Genomic DNA, 15,000 nt, shown 5'->3' on the forward strand with positions numbered 1-15,000 from the left:
GGGAACTTTTCAAAATTTTCGCTGCGTTAGTTTTGAATTATGACATTGGGCTATGTGTGTGTCAAGTTTCATCAGAATCGGTTGAAAGCCGTGGTCAGGGTGAGGGTACAAGCAAACAGACACACAGAAACACGCACAGACAAACTGCCGTTTATATAGAGAAAGATTCGTAATTGTACAGGAGATTCGGTTTTAACAGGAGATTACAGCTCCTAAACATGATATTTATATAGTATATTTCAGATCGAATTAGTTGAGAGATTGCTCCCTCACAGATATGTTGCATAAAACATTGTCTATTGCACTTTAATTTCAGTTGGGAAAGTAAAAAATGATGGATAGGAGAAGAAACGTTTTACTAATAAATGCAGTAGTTTCTTTTTTAAATGCATGGTGAAAGTAAAGAGCAATTGCTACTTGCAGTATACTAAAACAATTTATTAGGTTGTCCTATAAGTTCGTAAACACTTGCGAAAATTGAATTTTTACTCGCCAAGTACTAACAAAAACAACAAAAATTATTCCTCAAAATAGAGACGATTATTTTCCAAGACTTTCTACGAACTTTTGGGACAACCTTATATTATTTCACCGGTATAATGAAATGAATTTCAAAGTCTACAAACGCGATTCTTCATAAAAGTATGAAATACTAAGCATTATTCAACTCGATAATTACCAAGAGTTGCACGCCTGGAAGTATAGATGATTATCTTCGATATCTTCAATATTCTATACTGAACATATATTATTGATTATTTACGTAAGAGTTATTAAATTTTGGAGGAATTGTTAAAGCCTGCAAGATACATATTATACAAGTATTGTTTTACACTTAAATGATCTCATTCACATAGAATATATGTAGCGGTGTTCAGAACAAGAGTACAAAACAATAACTGAGACGGAAGATAATCGTTGAAAAACGAACTCCCTCTCTATTCTCTCTCTCTCTCTCACACACACACACGCGCGCGTGTGCACACACTTATGTATGCAAGACTATATGTATTTGTGTGTATTTATGCATGCATGTATATCTGTGTGAGTGTTTATGCGTGTCATTTTTTCTATGTATGCATGTATGTATGTGTATTTTTTTTTTATTTATGCGCCTTTTCAAGCCTAACCAGGCTCATGGGACCGGTTTCCCGGTTTCTTTGGCGCATGTGTTCCCCCCCCCAGCTGGACGGGACGCCAGACCATCGCAAGAAACAGGAAGAAAGAGTGAGAGAAAGTTGGGGCGAAAGAGTACAACAGGGGTCGCCACCACCCCCTGCCGGAGGGTCGTGGAGCTTTAGGTATGTTCTCTCAAGAAACACACTCAACGTCCGGTCTGGGAATGGAAACCGCGAGTCCGCTGCTCTTACAACTGGACTATTGCGCCTCCACGTATGTATCTGTAGTGGCATTTTTCTATTTTCTGTTATTCGTTGCAGTATAAAATTGTCACAGCCTATTCAATGCAATTAATCACTGTGTGAGCACGATCACAAATTGCACTTTCCTACTAAGTTCTACTAGACATGTTTATTAAAATGGTATGATAAAGTGTAACGTCACAGCAGTACTTTATAAAATGATTAGACTGACTGGGAAATATTAGTGTGATCTAACGCAAGTAATTTATATTCTTACACACAAGTCAACGAGTACGTTTCTATCGTTAATATAGGCGTTTTCAGCACATGAGATATCACTCTTTTATCACAAACCACTGACTTCAATATGGAAAAGACACATTGGATAATGTACTCCTGTGTACGCCGGAGATCCCTTTGTTATTACATTTGTTCGATCAGTGCTAATCTAGGAATATACAACAATAGCGGGAAAAACAACAAAAACAAAAACAACAACAGCACATATTCACAAACCTCTGTAACATATGGCCATAATTATGGAACATTTTCAATTATATGCTTAATTATTTCCCCCGCCCTTTTTTCTAGGAGATATTTAATACTAAATATTTTAATTGTTTGCATGAACTATGCAAAATCACTAACATAGAGTTATTTCCCGTGATATAATCTTAATACTAACTATAGCAATAACATATACTCATTGAACCCTACAAAAATATCGCAACACTATCAACTGCATTTTCTCATTTCAGCCAGAGTATATTGAGGTTAAAACGATGCTGTCATATGAACGTGTGAAAATGACAATATAGAAGTTGCTATTTATTGTTTTCATGTTGGCATTTTAAAGCCAAATGCCATATCGTGAGCTTTCAAGAAAAATTTCAGTAGTATCATTTGTTTGTTTTTATTTTTTTATCTTTTTATCTTTTTAATAATCAATTGTAGTCTGAGTATTATATAATATCTGAGTGATGAAAAATTGAAAAATGCCGATATAAGATAACTATTGAAAAGCCATAATACATTTCGATGTTATATTAATGGTAGTTATTTCAATATAAATTGTCCTACAGTATACAGGAAATATAGTATTCAATTCTACTGAACTTAACTATCAAATCTCGATGGTATTAAATCGATAGAAAATATTTTCCAGTCATATTAAATCATGTGTGCCTGTCTGTGTGGCTGTGTTCATGTGTTTGTGTGAGTGAGATGTGTGTGTATATAAACACTCACACACACACATATTTTTTTTTTTGTATTGGTTGTCAGTGTATGCGTTGATATGTACGTGTGTCTGTATATTTTTCATGTGGAAACATATTTAATATCTTGTCCATTATATATGTTGTTGTCAGGTAAGATGCACAGTGCGATTGTTATATAAGAAATAATTTGGTATTATTTCGTCACGGTAGATGTAGCCAATCATTTACTTTCCCTTCTAGTACAATACATTTAGCGTGCAAACCAATTTGCATAATTTTAAACGTCACGTAAAAAGCATAAAAGCTCAGATATACAGTTGGTTGTATTAAAATCGTAATTATTCATATAATATATAGCAGTTCCATATCGTTACGCAACAAAGCAATTTTTTTTCTCCAGACCAATTTTTGACTCTTGCTAGTAAGAAATGATTTCTATGAATATAGTCTAATCAGCTATGAGATGTAAAGTGATCTTCTGATGTATAATTTCAAATTCAGCCTTAGACGTGAGGGATTGTAAATGTCATTAATACGGCTAATTGATTTTTCAGGTAATATTTCTCAGAAATTGAAATATAAGTATATAGTCACTCTACACTTTTAGTTTTTAGCTTTCCTATGAATTTTCTTTTCTTTTATATATTTTTCTTTTTGTTTTATAATCATATAAATCTAATCTTGGCATGTTTGTTTTTTTTTTATTTATATATTGTAATTCCAGGATGTGTGAGGTAATTTTTTATACAGTATCTAGGATCACCATAAATTTACGTTCAAGTTTCATACCTTAGAGTTTTCATACTTTAGGAGCTTCATCATGGGTATATAATTTCGCCACTTCTTTTCGTGGCGGTTCTGCATTTGATATTGAGTGGTGTGTATGTATATAGTTAACGTTGTGTGAAATAATAATAATGAGTAACTAGCATCTCACCTTACCTGCTGAACGAGATATTCATGTAATGTCGACTACATACACATGGCAAAATCATGCCGCAATATGTCCATAAAGCAGGGACTATTTAAAGGGTTTTTGCTTTAAAATTGGTGATGAACTAGTTCCAATGATCAGCGAGAGGCAGCTGAATGACTTTAGTGCTCTTAAAAAATGCCAAAATGAGAATTCAAATTGAATATAAATTGATACAGACACGAATTTTTGCAATTGTGGTCTACTTAGGCAAATTGAAGTGGGGCGGTTCAACATGATCTGTTGTTGATGTTCTTGTGACCATTCCAAGTACACTGATTATCGTTAATAAGATCGGGGTTAATATAAAATGCTAGCAAGTACCTCTCAAAGTGTATTTGTCTCCCATAACGCTTTACAGAGTTTGGGCATCATAGCACTAATGCAAATGTACTGCAGTCCTTAGCATAGCTCAGAGAATATGCAAAAATAGCAAAACCTCAATGCCACATTACGCTACGGTTTTCTATATAACACCGTAGAGTTAACAGATAAAAAGAGAGCGTGAGAATATCTGTTTAAGTGACAGAAGCATTCTGGAAATAGAGCAAATCAATGCCTAGGTATATAACAAATCGCATGAAATGCAAAGGTTACGAAACAAATAATTATCAAATGACTAACAAAAGCTGGCAAAATATTGTGACTAAAGCAACTCATCTTACTGGACTGAAAGAAGACATTGCACATGAGTAGCATTGGAGACAACTATATAAATGAAACTATCATAGATCAAGATGTGAAAAATGGGTCCAAGCATTATATGATTAATCTATAACCGTTTTAATTTGTGCTTCTATTAACGGCCAGTATTAGACGGTTGGTCTGGATTTACACGAAAGGTTATCTTCGACGCTGAAGTTATGTATTGTTTGAAAGTATTCTAGTTGAATGCTTATCAACACTTGCAAATAACATATGGTAATACAACCAGATACTAAGTCACCTTGTGGATAATCTAAACCTGCAAGACAGATACTCCAGTGAATCTAGACTCAATATGAAGTTGTACCCTATTATATACAAAGCGAGAGCGAAAGCACACCATGAGAACAAAAGAATTGAGAGAGTAAGGCTATCATACGGCACAGGTAAATTTGAATGTAACGATCAAATGCTCAAACTTTATTGAAATATATATTTCTTTATTGCCCACAAGGGGCTAAACATAGATGGGACAAACAAGGACAGACAAAGGGATTAAGTCGATTACATCGACCCCAGTGCGAAACTGGTACTTTATTTATCGACCACGAAAGGATGAAAGGCTAAATCGACCTCGGCGGAATTTGAACTCAGAACGTAACGACAGACGAAATACCGCTAAGCATTTCGCCCGGCGCGCTAACGTGTCTGCCAGCTCGCCGCCTTATTGAAATAACAAACTTTATTGAAATAACAAATCAACAATTCGATATAATGGAATATTATGATTTGATGAATAGAATAAAAAAAACTATCATAAACTGATGAGATATCAATATTTTGCGAGAACAATCTAGAGTAGGATTATAAAACGAAGAACACTTGGAGGATTATAACAACCCTATGAGGCAAGAGGTGGATAGTGTACGGTGCTTCAATAGTGGTGTGAGATAATGGGTTCTAGCTAGAATCCCAATGTCTTTTTAGGCTGACATTGAGCTTAGGAAGCATATAAGAATAATCATTCAGGAAATGAAATGCAGAAAATATTTAAAGTATATGTTTGGAACGTGTGCGAGGCAGAGCAGTTAATAGAGCAACTAAATAAAAAATCCAATGAGCAGTTATTTATGGTTGAATTGTTACCGTTGTACCCGGTTTTGTTGTGGTAGCTGCATAATTAATGAAATACAGCAACAGTTGGATTAAAAAATAACACAGACAATCACTTGTAGCATCAATGGGTCTCTGGAGGGAGTGGTATTGGTGAAAGAAGCGGAAATCAACACACGTTCTCAAAGGACAATTGATGAAGGCAGTAAATCATAGACAGACAATATGTAATACGCGCGCGCTCACTCACCCGTTCACGTAAGCATACAACCACACGCATATATATTTGAATGTGTCAGTATACATATATATATATATATATATATATATATATATATATATATATGTGTGTGTGTGTGTGTGTGCAATATATGGGTATATATATATGGTATATATATGGGTATATATATTTATATATATATATATATATATATATATATATATATACATATATATATAAATATATATATATACATATATATATATACATATATATTATATTTATATAAATATATATTATATATATATATATATAAATATATATATATATATATATATATAAATATATATATATACATATATATATATACATATATATATATTTATATAAATATATATTATATATATATATTATATATAATATATATATATATTATATATATATATAAATATATATATTATATATATATATATATATATATTTATATTTATATATAAATATATATATATATATATATATATATATATATATACATGTATGTATGTATGTATGTACAAATACGTGAGTAGTTACATTTGGTAGTATTTGTAGACCACACATTTCTCACATGCCTCATCCCTTCATGCCCAAACCTAACTAGGCAAGGGCAGTTATAGGAACAAAGTCGGTATTACAACATCACCAAACGTCAATACAGCCACAATTAGGTGAACAGCAATTGAAAAACATGCATAGTTGAAAATACATACCCTACACCCACGCACGTACACACACACACTATATGCATGCATTACCTCATGTATTCATAAAAAAGTTTGTGGCAATACGATGGGAAATAAAGGAAGCTAATGAAAAATTACAATATGTGCCGAGTTGGAAATTGCGCTTGAACCCTAGCTCTGAACTAACTCGATATCTGTTGCTCGCCTAGCAGCAGAAAATTCAACAAAACCTGTTACTCTGAGTTTCCCGTTGCCGTTCGTCGGACTGCTTTTGCTAGAACGGCCGACGAACGGCAACGGGAAACTCAGAGTAACAGGTTTTGTTGAATTTTCTGCTGCTTTAAATAAAGCATATTACTCTACCACTGGTATTTGAGTACTCTTTTTTCCACCTTGTTTCACATTTATGTGTTTACTCCGGTATATATATATATATATATATATATATATATATATATATATATATATATGAAAAAATAAGTCAAAATAGAAAATGCTAAATTAATTTTATAAACAACATTTCAGTACCGGGTTCAGTCATTTTGAGACCTTTTCAACTGTAACGATTTAATGATTAAATTTTGAAAAACTAAAGGAAATGTTTTTTAAAGGAATATTTGTATCGTGTTCAAATATAAGTGGCATTTTCCTTGTTTCTGCCTTTCTGTTTCTCTTGTTCACACTTGTGGGTTCGAGGTCGTTGTGTATATATATATATATATATGTATGTATGTATGTATGTATGTATGTATGTATGTATGTATGTATGTATGTATGTATGTATATATATATTCGCGTATATGCACATGGGTATGCTTGTATTTATTGTGGATGTACCCTTAGTTCCAGATGAAGGTGTAGGTGTACCTACAGAACATACGGCCTATCTTTATTCACTACTCTATTCTTTTGTTGGGGTGGAGAGTTTGCGAGAGAGTAAATAGATAGATAGATAGATAGATAGATAGATAGATTACAATAGAATAGTTACGATGAAGCATTTGTATGATATTGCATTATGTAAATACAATATATGTCCGAAATCATGCGGGATGAATTACAAAATAAACGAAAGAAAAAATTTAGAACTGTTGGAGCTATTAATTATATTTCAATATTTTTGCGGTTATGGTCCCTTCCTCGTGGTATATGGAGAAGTATAGATACACACATGCATTGATACATACATACACACAAACACACGTATTATATATATATGTATGTATATATATAGAAAGAGAGATATAGATAGATTGATAGGTACGCACACACACACACACACACACACACACACACACACACACACATATATATATGCCTCTATAGTGCTGCTGCCTGGGTCAAGCGGGTGGCTTCTGGAAGACCCTATGTCTGGAAACAGGACTCTGCACCATTCCACACAAGCAGGAGAACCCAGTCATGGCTGTTAGACAATTTCTGCGACTGCATTATCCCTAACATCAGGCCACCTATCACTCCATACTCTAACCCCCTTTGTTATTATGTGTGGGGTACAGTTATGTTAGAGACCAACAAAATTCCCCGTAATATCAAAGATGAACTGAAGCCAAGTATTAGGGCAGCATTCACCCACATAAACAAGAGCGTCCATAAGAGTTTCAGGAGATTCTGAAGTCGTTTGGAGGCTGTGATTGAAGCCAATGGCGATTTTATTGTATAAACTTACTCTAGTATTTCAAGGTATTTTTAATATAATTTTGGTATATATATCTGTTAAAATCAGTGATATTTTCATTTTTAGACGTCAGTTTATTCACCGCACCCTGTATATATATGCTTTCATAAATATCTGTATACATGTATATATATGTGTGTGTGTGTGTGTGTGTGTGTGTGTGTGTGTGTGTGTGTGTGTGTGTGTGTTTGTGTAAGTATATGCTAGTGCAATAAGACAAATCATAGTATATACACATGTATAACACTATGTGAGAAAATAGGAACAAGATCACCACGTGACTTTCTAATATTATTCGAGTGCGATAACAATTGTACCAAAATGACCGCCACTCCCTGCTATGTAATTTAGCATCAATAAACATGCTGCTGTATAACCAATTATTGTTTACCTCCATTGACACCATGCTAAAACGCCCTTCATATTTTTCATAGCTTCTACACATTCACGTCTAAAAACAGAAAATTTTATTCATCAATTTAAAACAATATAGGCGCAGGAGTGGCTGTGTGGTAAGTAGCTTGTCTACCAACCCCATGGTTCCGGGTTCAGTCCCACTGCGTGGCACCTTGGGCAAGTGTCTTCTACTATAGCCTCGGGCCGACCAAAGCATTGTGAGTGGATTTGGTAGACGGAAACTGAAAGAAGCCCGTCGTATATATGTATATATGTATATATGTGTGCGTGTGTGTGTTTATGTGTATGTGTTTGTCCCCTAGCATTGCTTGACAACCGATGCTGGTGTGTTTATGTCCCCGTTACTTGGCGGTTCGGCGAAAGAGACCGATAGAATAAGTACTGGGCTTACAAAAGAATAAGTCCCGGGGTCGAGTTGCTCGATTAAAGGCGGTGCTCCAGCATGGCCGCAGTCAAATGACTGAAACAAGTAAAAGTGTAAAAGAATAAAAAGAGTAATATGTTGTAATTTTAATATGATAATAACATTATGAAATGAAATAGGCTTTTAATTATTTTCAGGTTATTAATAGTCTGTTAGATAATCAATGAATTAATGGGTTCATTCTTCTTGTAAATATAGGAAGGAAAATAGAAAGAATGGAAGAAAAATAAGGAAGAAAAGAAAATAGAGAGAACATGGAGAGAAAAAATAGAGGGAAAAAAGGGAGAAAAAAGGAAGAGGAGAAAATAGAGAGAGGAAAACGTTTTCATATTCTTAGAGTGTGCTTCTTCTGACATTTTTATTTTGCGTGATAAGATGCCCAGGAGATGTTCTGATACCACATAAATAGAGTTCTTTATATGATTATTTTTCTTTATTTCACCGCGTACACATTCAATGTCAAGCATATCTTACAAAAAAGACTGATGCGTGCCTGAGTGGTAAGAAGTTTTCTTCCGTACCACAAGGTTCCGGGCTCAAGCCCACCATGTATTACCTTGGGCATATGTCTTCTAATATAAACCTCGGTTGACCAAAGCCTTCTGAATTGATTTGGGAGATGGAAATCGAGAAAAGCCTATCCTATACATATATATGTGTGTGTGTGTTGCATGTGTTCACGCACGCGCGCGAACACATGCAACAAACAAGATGAGGAGAAATATCCGTCGAATGTAAATAATGTAAATAATGTAGATAAAGTAAATAATGTACACTGTTATTATTGAAAGACTCGTCTGATATGTGGCATTTGGTCAATAAGGGAGTGTGATGTCGCTGCCATCATTTGCGCCTCCTGCCGCGAGGTAGGTTCATCTGAGACTCTCTCTCTCTGTCTGTCTGTCTCTCTCTCTCTCTCTCTCCTCTCTCTCTCTCTCTCTCTCTCTATATATATATATATATATTATATATATATATATATTGTGAGAATTTACGAAAAAATAAAAGACGCAGATGAGTGTGTAAACAACAAACAGGTGTATTAGTTTAACGCTCGGAAAGTGAGAAAGTCTTTTACGTTTCGACCCTACGCTCTTCCACAGAAAGGAAAACTGAAATTAACAGAGAGAAAATAGAAAAGGTTTAGTGACTAGCGATCTATCCTGGCGAATGCAGGACAGAGGGGTCACACAGGAGAGGTTAGGAAGAAGTGGAGATAATAAAGTAATGGTGATCCCAAAACTAAGGTGCGCGTGTGTGTGTATGTGAGAGCGTGCATGTTCGTGTGGAAGGGGGCTGGTAACTTTGACGTGTGCGTGTGTGCATGGGTAGGTGTGTGGATGATGGTGTAGGTGCTGTAGGTGCTGGGAACTGGTCAGAGCTAGTGTGTGCGCTGGTGTTGGTATTGGGAAGTAGTCAGTGCTAGTGTTTGTTCTGATAATCTGTGATTTGAACCGGAAAATGTTCATAATGTTGTGAGGGGCTGCGGTCAAGAGATTGTATCGACAATTTGAAGAACATGCACATCAGTACTTTCTTCTAGGTTTGGATTCGAAAATCAAATGGCACAACGCGCAGACGGAACGCACTAGTGCATGTATGTATAAGCAAGTATCTATCTGTAATAATCATGCTTGATGTGAATATATCTATGTATATTTGTACATATGTGTGTATGTATGTGTGTGTGGTAGTGTGCTTTGTGTACGTATGCATGTGTGTGCATGAAAACGTTCGTGTACTTCTGCAGCCCAAGTTCAAGCACTTTCCAGTCCACGTTCTTCCCTTTATTTATCTGCATATTTTAAGTGTATTTCTATTTTAATACCCTTAAGTGTACTATCGTCTGCTATCGTCTGCTATCCTATCTATTTTGCCAATCATTTATCTATCCATTTGCAATATTTTAGTCTCATGTTTCTCTTATTTTTATATTCGTTTCCCTCTTGATTTTGCTTATATTGTAGATATTTTTATAATCCTGTGTCGTATTTTTTATTGTATTTCACTACTGCGATCACTATCAATAGTATTGCCGTCTTTTATCATTCCTGTTAATACACCTTACTCAGGATATAGGAATATAATGAGCAGCACTAAGAAAAATATATATTCTCAAGAGGACTCTAGAACGAGAATGGACGGCCGTTTATTGCTGTCATCGTTTTCTAAAATATTTTCTTACACTGTGCTAATTTTACGACTACTTTATTCTCAGTGGTCTTAACACAATAACCCAAACAGATAAAACCATGTTATATATATAAGCCATAAAAAATATGAATGGTGAATATATTTATTGAACCACTTAACAACCTTAGGATTACAGCCGTTTGACAGCCTTCTCGTATAGTAACAGTTTATGCTTACATGGTTACATTAATATGCCTGCTCGGCATTATACAAGACTATTAGGCAAGCACAAATCAATGCAAATGAAGAACGTTAAATCATTAAGTTAAATTATCAGAATATATTGGTTACACCAACAGTTCATCTCCAAGTATACGCAAAAGTTTTCGCTTTTCCTGCATATACAATGTTTGTAAGACCGAGACTAGATAAAAGTTTGTCAATAAAAATAAAGACGTGTTGTTTCATATCAAATAAGGCAGTGTTTCTCAAACTATCTAATGTGTCGTACCGTCATTTTTTTTCCAATGTGCCAGGGACCGGTAATATTTCTTAGTAATACTAATTTATACAGGAAATAATATATATAATGAATATAATAAATGTTGACAATTTTTTAATCTTATATTTATTTTGTAACCTATAATGTTTCTTTCTTTTTTGGAAACTCGCCGCGTACTGGCAGCTGATGGCTCGCGAACCGGTACCTGTTCGCAACCAATGCTTTGAGTAGCACTGAATTAAGGTGTTGGTGAGAAATTCAAGGAATTTACAATCCGCAATCTTAAGAAAAATTATGGAAGAATAAAAAGAAAAATTAAAGAATTAATATAAACTTTAAAATAACTTTAAAATATATATAAAATAGAGATTAAAAGTAGAAATTGTTATTAACAATTACACCTAGATCTCAGATATTATTAGATGCTGTGAGCGGTTCCCCTGAAGGAAGAGAGTATTGGTGTTTTAGTGTAGTCTTTCTTCGAAAATGCATCAGCTCAAATTTTCCCTCGTTTAGTTGTATTTTGTTTTTGTCTGCCCATTGACTCACAGCATATAGATCAGACTGGAGTTGACTTCGGGCATCTTCTTCGTTGATGATTTGCTGGAGTTTAGTGTCATCAGCAAATATTTTCCCTTTGTAGTGATTTACAATACTGGGAACGTCGTTTATGCAGATTATAATGAGGAGCGGGCTCAAGACAGTCTCCTGAGGGATACCACTAATGGCATTTGCTGGGCTTGAGTGGACTCCATCGAACACAACATGTGTTCTATTCGCCAAGAAATACTCAATCCAGTGTAGAAGTTTTCCACGGATTCCAATACTTGCCAATATTGAGAGCAAGATATTATGGTCAACCCTGTCGAATGCTTTACTGAAGTCAAGATATATGACATCAAATTTCGAATCTGTTCCCAAGGCTTTAATTATATCCTCAATGTGGTGTAAGAGCTGTGTTAGACAGTCCCTGTCACAGCGAAAGCCATGCTGATTTGCATTTAGGAGTTTGTGGATCTCCAGGAAGCCAACTATCCTTGATCTTACCACTCTTTCAAACACTTTAATGATGTGGGAGGTGAGTGAGATTGGGCGATATTTGACTGCGAGGTACCTGTATCCCTCTTTGAAAACCGGGATGACAGACCAGGATAGCTGTTTCGGTATATAACCTAAGTAAAAGAATTTCTCCAGAGGTTGGTCAGAAGGATTGCAGGGTGGTGTCTATACTACTTCAGGAGACTAGCGGAGAATCTATCAGGGCCTACAGCAGAATAGTATTTGACATCATTTATTGCTGCCATGTTGTCTGAGGCAGTGAAGGTTATGTCTGAGATTTGCTTATATATATATATATATATATATATATATATATATATATATATATATATATGTACACACAGAGGAAGACATACATACATACATACAGACAGACGTCGACAGCCCCACAGGCAGACAGCCACACAGGCAGAGAGAGCGATATTCTGACTGGGATAAAATTACAGCTTTGTCAATGAAGCAATATAAAACGAATTTCCAATTAACAGGCCTGTCGGCATTTTGATCTAAAGTCTCTTCATTTCCAAGTTATAAAGTAATAACAAATGATAAATGTATAATCATCTTAGGAAAATATGTGATTTTTTTCCCTTGGTAGCTTGGAAATCTCTGAATAGCAATTAATAGCAACGCATACGTTAGAAGTACATTTCACTGAGATACGCTTAAAAAATGATGTAGTAAGAAATCCATCAAAATTCATAATTTTTGCTTTATATTAATATAAAGGCTTCTTCACATCTAATGTTGTTGTTCTAAACGAAGTTTTGAATGATTAATATTTCTTGTCTACTCATTATCACTTATAATTATATTAAATTCTATCAAGGGAAGGGAAATTTACTCGCCCCACAAAGTATCTGATTGACAATAACATTTAGAATAAGTTATGCATGAACGACTTTTTAAAGACGAAAATGTCGGAAAACACATTAGTATTTCAGTTTTAGCAATAAAAATATTAGGTCCACTGGGCATATTTTCAGCTGTTGTAAGTAGATACTATTTTCTCATTCTTTAAGAATATAAACCGAATGTAGCTTTCAATCGTATACAAGGTGAATTCCAGAAGTTTTGAATCTGTACAGGAGAGATATTTATTAATTTCAAAAGATCACAGACTGTCTCTTCGTGAAGACTCCATGGAAGTCTTCCAAAATGAAGGTGTCCACGACCCTTGTTACAGTCTCCTTCATCTTCTCAATATGTTCAAAACGTCAGGGTGTCACATGGAGCAAGATCTGGACTGTAGGGAGACCGAGGGACAATTGTGATGTGCGTCTCTGTCACGTAGTTGGTTCCCTGGATGGTTTGGGAACTGATACATTGTCCTGGTGTAGGCGCCACCGACTCGAATGGAAGTGCTCTAGCTTTTTGTGACTAAATCTCTTCTGAAACTCCCTCAAAGCCCCAAGAAAGTACTCTTTGTTGACTGTCTGGCCAGCAGGAATCCCGTGGTTATAGATGCTATCCTTACATCTAAGGATCATTATGAGCTTTCCGGTGACTTGTGCATCATACTGGTTTCAATGTGCTGAGGTTTACGAAAGTAAGATGATATCGATTTTTTAAGTATTAGTAAAGTAACTGTAATGAAATGGATTGAAATTTCCCCGCTGATACCCTTTATAATGCTACATTACCAAAGAAATGTACTGTGCGATTTGAAGCCATTATTGAAAAATAAAGTGATATTTTTACAACAGATAACTGACCGTTTTTCGCCAAGTTTGAAAGCTAAAGTATTAATTATTTTATGAATTAATATATTCGTTGAGGCACATGGCCTAGTGGTTAGAGCAGCGAACTTGCGATCGTAGGTTCGAATCTCAGACCGGGCAATGTGTGTGTTTATGAGCGAAACACCTAAGCTCCACGCGGGTCTGGCAGACGGTAATGGCGAACTACTATTGACACTTCCGCCACGACTTTCTCTCATTCTTTCCTCGTGCATCTGGCAGCTCACTGGCGTCCCGTCCAGGTGGGGGAACCTATACGCCATTGAAATCGAGAAACCGGCCCTTATGACCCAGGTATGGCTAGAGAAGGAACAAACAACAATTTAATCATTCAGTAATTTCGTTTTATTACGAAAAGTTAAACAAAACTTTTCCCGTGTCTCTGGCAGTAAATAAGGGCAACTTAGCAGCTGCATTGTATAGCTTTTACAGAAGATTAGATCCATCACCCGAGTAAAACGAGGAGGCGAAATTTCGAAGTCCAAACCAATGGAGTTTTGCGTGGTCTTCATCCGCTTAATTTCACTCATTAGGTTTCTCTATATATTGATGGTAAAAGGCACTTTCCTAATATTCTCCAAACTAATATCGGAACCAGAAGCCTGTAAAGGGAACATTTTAATTACAGGTCCATACATAGACTGCAGTTTAGATTAGCTATTTCAATCTTTTTTCGGTACAATTGGTCATACCAACTTCAGAAAAACAACAATTATTTTATCGCTTACGCCAAGATGGAAATTTAAATCTATCAGATTTTTAGCTCATGCCCTACA

At 35.2% G+C, this 15,000-nt stretch overlaps 1 protein-coding gene across 6 annotated transcripts in view; it reads left to right on the forward strand.

Annotated features, from left to right (window-relative positions):
- The window catches only part of LOC115213509 (TWiK family of potassium channels protein 18-like), a 402,881-nt gene that overhangs the window by 350,992 nt on the left and 36,889 nt on the right, over positions 1 to 15,000 (forward strand). The gene's annotated exons all lie outside the window — the stretch shown is intronic.

The sequence above is a fragment of the Octopus sinensis genome, linkage group LG1 (assembly GCF_006345805.1).
Source record: "Octopus sinensis linkage group LG1, ASM634580v1, whole genome shotgun sequence".
Taxonomy (NCBI): domain Eukaryota; kingdom Metazoa; phylum Mollusca; class Cephalopoda; order Octopoda; family Octopodidae; genus Octopus; species Octopus sinensis.